Raw genomic sequence first — 6,732 nt, 5'->3', positions numbered from 1 at the left:
TATGAGAAATATGATTTGTAGTGGGGTAAAAAGGTTGGTATGTGGGATAAAGATGGTATGGATTGACGCCCCATGGTTGCCCTTCACATGTAATAACTTTTGCCTCCTTATTCCTTTTCTTTGAGGCATTACAATTTTCCATGCTACTGACACTGTTCCCTCCAATTTTACCTTTCTTAATTGCATTTTCAATCATCTCTCTTGAAATCACTATGCTGGTAAAGTTCTTGGTGGCATTGCCGATTAGCCTATCATAGAATAGTGGCTGTAAAGTATTGATAAACATCATTGTTGTTTCTTTTTCAATGAGAGGTGGTTGAACCTATGTAGCAACATCTCTCTATCTTCGAGCATATTCCTTAAAACTCTTAGTGTCTCTCTTTTCCATGTTCTGCAAAGAGAACCTATCCACAGCCATGTCCGTGATATATTTGTAATGGACTAGGAATGTTCTCACAAGATCTTTCGAAAAACTAATATAATTCCTATCCAATTGAATATACTACTTGGCTACAGACTTGGTTAGGCTGTTTTGGAAACAATGAATCAATAGTTTATCATCATGTGCATGTGCAGCCATTTTCTGACAATACATAATGATATGGGCTTTTGGGCTTTTGGTTTCATCATATTTCTCAAAATCTGGTACTTTGAACTTAAGTGGAATAATCACATCAGGTACCAAACATAAGTCTATTGCATCAATAGAACCATAGATGTCCATCCCTTCAATGGCTTTAAGGCGTTCATCCAAAAGGTCATGCTTTTGTTGTTTTCTCAATTCTTTCCTTGGTTAAGAAGAGTCTACTTTCAATTTTCCTTGCTTTCTAAGGTCATCTAAGTCAAGAATAGGAATTGGGTTAGGGAGATTTGCCCTCGAAATCGACATAGTTTGTTTTTACACTGGCAATTGGCTCTATCCTTGTGAACCTAATGATCTTTCGAAAAACTTTTCTCTTTTATTGGCAATCATTACCTTTATTAGCTTTGCTAACCGTTCCCTTATCTCTTCCCGACGTTTCTCAATCTTGTCCATCCATTTTGACTGCTTATCTCCCATGATTCTAACTTAAGTCCACGTATCACACAAATAGCAAATGGACTTCCCTGTGATTTTATCTTTTCACAAGATTGAAACAAATTAGATTGAGTGATAAATTCTACCTTACTAAAGATCTTTTTAAATGGATTCTTTCTTCATAGAAAACTTGAAAAAAGATCTTTTATCTTATGGAATCAACAACATTGTTGTCTCTTCTTTCATTGAATATTGCGGAGTCAAATAATGCTATTTACAAAAAAAGAGGATGAATGATGAATGCCTGTGTGTCAAAATCAATGGATGTTTAAATGCATGACAAGATGATTTATGAGTCAATAGATGATGAGTGATTTAGGGAACTTTTTATGCATGATGAGATTACAACAAAATCTAAGTTGTGTAACACATTTATTTTTCCATCAATCATCTTTTTTTTTTCTTTGAGAAATCCTCGTTATTATGAAACAAAATTCAGAATATGCTTGAACAAAGTCTGAAAAGTCAATCATTGGTACATTCGATCCAATTTATGACAATTTTCTTACATCATTCGATGAACACATTCATTTCTAGATAATTGTTCACACACATAAATCCGTTTTTACAAACTTCAAAAGAAGTTAAGAACAACCATGTTTAAACATTAAATGTTCTAAAGTCTTAAAAAAGTTTACTCAAAAGGGAAAAGTCCAAATGAAGTCCACTCTTTTGCCACCTAGACACCTATTTGGCATCTTATCACCATGCCCTCCATCTTCACTGGATCAAACCACTTTACATCTATCAATATTTGCACCTTATGCTTGAAAGCAGTACAATCTTCAATGGAATGTCCCATGACTCCACCATGATAATCGCATCTTGCATTTGGGTTGTACCACTTTGGATATGGAGGTTTCAATGGTTCCATAGGCATAGTAGCAATGAGGTGATCCTGAAACAATTGGTGAAAAAAAAGTTCTCCATAAGTAATGGGAATGGGATCCAACTGTTTGTGTATTTTCTTTTCGGATTTTTTTTGGATGACACCTCGGCTAGGAGTAGGGGTGGTTAATGATGGTGTGAACAATTGGGCTCAAGGAGCTTGTTGAAAAGGTGGTCGAAAGGTGCTTGGGCAAGGGTGCAAACTTGGACATAGACTATTGTTCATAAGTTGAAAAGTTGGTTGAAAAGTGGTAGGTTGGAGGTATATGCTCTGTGGCAAACCACTATTTGAAGGTTGTGTAGGGCCTAGAGATTTGTCACAGCCCAATTTTCAGGCTATGACCAGCACATGGGCCCAATGGGCACAGCCCACTAAGCCCAAGCAAGCCTTTCTATGTAATCAATTTCATACTTTCTTCAATCATTCCTAAAGCCATGTTTTGTAATTTTCCACTATAAGTACTGTGAGACCCTGTCAAGCTCGATTAAAAGACAGTATTGTACCGAGTGGTACAACTAAGTTAAATCGAGCCTTGAACTAGTTCAAATAAAAATTCTAAGAGGAAATTGAAAATTTTGAAACCCATAGAATGGCTTAGAATAGTGATTCGAAGTTCAAGGTCCAGTTTGGAGTCCATCCGAAAAATTGACCGATTAGGGACAAAACGGTCACTTTACCATTTGATGATAAAATGGAGATTTTTAGCCAAGATTTGATCACATTTGACCAAGAGTAATTATATGAAATATAATTATGATTATTGGAGTATAAAATGATGTTTAGTAGTGAAAATGTTATGATTCCTGGTATTTTTGGAGCACAAGGGTAAAATGGTAATTTTGCCACTAGAGGACTAAACGAGAATTTTTATAAAATGAGTTTTTTGCCCCATTTGGTTAATATTGATCAATGTTAGTGTTATTTGAGGTTGAAAAGTAGAAATAATTTGATTCCGGTACATTTCGGAGTATAGGGGCAAAATCATAAATTTTTTCACCCCCGGGGCAAATCGATAAATTTTTCACCCTAGCACTTGTCAAGGCCAAGGGATTTTATTCATCCTGTAAATGGATAAACATGAGAAATGTGTGGTGGAGAGAGATTGCTTAATGGCTAAGTATGACAATGGACCAATGGAATGGTGACATGTGTCAAAATCTCATCCATTCATTATTTTCTTTATAAAAGGCATAAAAATCAGCCCATTTCTCCCATAGTGATCAGCCAAACTAGAAGAGAAGAGAAACCAAGGAAGAACAAGCCCTAGGTGGAAAAAATCAAAGAGAAAGTGTTGGAATTCAAGGAAACAAGCTAGGTAAGTTAAAATTTCTTTAATTCTCCTTGATACCTAGCTTACCCATGCTTTTGTTCTTGATTTCCATGGTTGAATATTGAGTTATCATGATGAATTCAATTCTGAAAAATGGGTATGGAAGAGGAATTGTTGTTGGAATAATTTGATTTCAGATTATGTTAGTGTTTAGGGATAGTTAAGCATGGTTATGAACAAAAACACAAAAGAAATATTCAATTTCTCTAGGGTTCCTTGTTGGTCGAACCATGAGGGCTGAATATAAATGGGGGATTGTTTTTATTTCAAGGAAAATGGCTTGGAAAATGATGAATTAAGGTGAAACGGTTATGTAGAAAAATTTTCGGTGCTAGTGCACCAAATGACCGAATTTTTCTATTAGGAACTGTGAGGGTTCTGATGCTGAATTTGGCTTTATTTAAATGGTATGTGGTAAATTAAGGTATTAGAGAAGAAATGGATTAATTTGGAGTGAAATTGGATGCATTGGCCAATTTATCGAATGAAAAATTGACTTAGGCCACTACTGGGTCTAGATGGCTACCCGTGCATTTTTCATTTCATATCATATATATATCGAGCTTGAAATAGCTTATGACTGTTAGACACAATTTAATTGGAATATATGTCATGGATTATGGCTAGGTGGTGAGCCATTGGATACCGGTAAAGGACTGTACCCGCGGACTGAAAATAGGAGTATTTATACTCCTAATACCGATGAGTGGACTTGCATTTCAAACTTGTTTTGGGGAATATGAAAGATTCTATCTAACTTGTCTTAGAAAATGTACCTTGGGAACAAGCTTTTAGTAAAATGATTTTATATTGTGAAAATGTGTTATACAATAGTTTATGTGTTATCACAATATGATAAAATGCATGATATGCATTGGATGCTTCTTTGCATGTTGATTTGGACCCGGCTATGTGCGAGTAGGAGTGCACATAAACCGTTGCTGACCCGGCTATGTGTGAGTGAGAGTGCACATAAGCCGTTACTGACCCGGCTATGTGCGAGTAGGAGTGCCCATAAGCCGTTGCTGATCCGGCTATGTGTGAGTGGGAGTGCACATAAGCCGTTGCTGACCCGGCTATGTGCGAGTAGGAGTGCACATAAGCCGTTGCTGACCCGACTATATGCGAGTGGGAGTGCACATAAGCCGTTGCTGACCCGACTATGTGCGAGTGGGAGTGCACATAAGCCGTTGCTGACCCGGCTATGTGGGAGTGGGAGTGCACATAAGCTGTTGCTGACCCGGCTATGTGCGAGTGGGAGTGCACATAAGCCGTTGCTGACCCAGCTATGTGCGAGTGGGAGTGCACATAAGCCGTTGCTGACCCGGCTATGTGCGCATAAGCCGTTGCTAACCCAGCTATGTGCGCATAAGCCGTTGCTGACCAGGCTATATGCGCATATGCCGTTGCATATGAGATGATGATGATGATGGGATGGTGTACATGATGATGATGATGGGGTGGTGTGCATGTTGATGATGGGTATATGGTTGTAAACGCAAATATGTAAGCATTTGTTGGAATTTGGAAGTTTACATGTGTTACATGTTGCTATTGTTATTTTAGCAGAATGACTTGTTTAAGGGGAAAAATGAGACTTTTTCCTTGATGTTCTGGTTCTCGCTGCAGCGAGAATGAAGTTCGCTACAGAGAGAAACTTTCTGTCCATTTTGCTAACTTGTGGGTTTTTGCCATATATCCCATTTCTTTGGTACCATAGTTGAGCATGGATTTTTGTAAAGTGATTTACTCATGTGGGGTTTACATGAAGGGTTTAAAGGAGCTAAAACAATTGTATGGTTTTGAGAAAATGAATGCATCATGATTTCGATAAACATTCCTTATGGTATGCTTGTTCCCATCTTGTTCACTCACTGAGTATTGTACTCACGTTTTATAAAAAAAATTTCATGTTTTCAGATCAGGTGACTGTTGGACCCTAGATCGAGGAGTCCCCGTAGTGCATCTCCTAGGTATTTGTCTAGCATTTGATAGTAATCATTTTTATTGTAAATGTCTCCGCTGGAAGTCATGGGTCCTTTTGTAGTGTGAATACAATCTAACAATGTGAATATGTGTATGCAATGTAAATTGCTAAATACATGACTGGTTTAGTGCATGTATATTATTATCGATAATGCCATTGTATTTTAGCTATGTTCACACCCGGGAAAAGGTGTGTGTGTGTATGCATGATATGATAAATTTGTTAAGAAAAGGTAAATGGATAGGCTTGCTTGGGCTTAGTGAGCTATGCTCATTGAGCTCATGCACCGGTCATGGCCCGGAGAATTGGGTCGTGACAAGTACTGTAATAACATATTATGACAACTAAGAATTTACATTTGAATTATCCAAAGTATGGTCGTACATTTGCCATCTCATAATGGCATCATCAAATCCAAACTATACATATATTTTTATAGCATAAATCTTAAAGATTTACGTCAAGTGTATATGTACACATGCAGCAGACTCTCGACAACTAGCGGAGTGACTTGGACGAGGGTACGGCTACTAAAAGCCAAGATACTTACCAAAGGGTGAATGCACATGAATGCCTCAATTTAGGTTCCAACTACCTCTAAGTCTGAAAACATGAAGTTTAAAAGAAAAGTGAGTATAAATCCAGTGAGTGAACATAAGAAAGGAACAAGCAAATGACAAGGAATATGTAGAAATCATGATGCAGGTGTTTTAAAAACAATGCAATTTAGTTTGATTTCTAGCTAAAACCCTTCATTTCAAACTTGATTAATTAATCCCTTGATGTTGGAAATCCAAGATAATCCATGAAGTTGAAAAGAATGAAAATTCCAATAAATATCCAAGCAAGACAAGTATGACAAAGATGACAAAGGGTTTTTCGCTATAACGGAAAGGTATTCTCGCTGCAGCAAAATTTGGAACACAATTTTTAAACCACTTGAGGGTTTCTCGCTACAGCGAGATTCACTTTCACTGTAGCGAAATTCAGAGCACAGATTTTTGATCCAAACCCAAGAGTTTCTCGCTGTAGCAAAAACCACCTCAAGATTCTCTTTGCATTCTCGTTGCAGTGAAACCAGGGCCAGTGCAATGCCCTCACCACCCGAGAGTTTCTCGTCGCAGTGAGAAATAAGGCACTTAAGTAAAAAGGATCCTTTTGCAATAAAAATCCATTTTGTGCTGCAATAAAAATCAATTTGAAAGTATTTAGCAATTTTCAAGATTCAACATGCAATACATTCACATATTATAATCATAAACTCTCTATCGTATATGCAAACATAAACATATATAAATACGTATACCACCACCTCACTCAGCCAAGGTGCACTCCCTACACGCACAAGGCAATATCATCATGTGCACTCCTTACTCGCACATTTCAATATCATCGTGTGCACTTCCTATTCACACACAACTAATGCCATCATGTGCTCCCCCCACATT

This window comes from Theobroma cacao, chromosome 7 (genome assembly GCF_053813885.1).
Source record: "Theobroma cacao isolate CCN51 chromosome 7, ASM5381388v1, whole genome shotgun sequence".
Classification (NCBI taxonomy): Eukaryota; Viridiplantae; Streptophyta; class Magnoliopsida; order Malvales; family Malvaceae; genus Theobroma; species Theobroma cacao.
The sequence above is the reverse complement of the archived record's forward strand: the minus strand, read 5'-3'. Positions refer to the sequence as shown.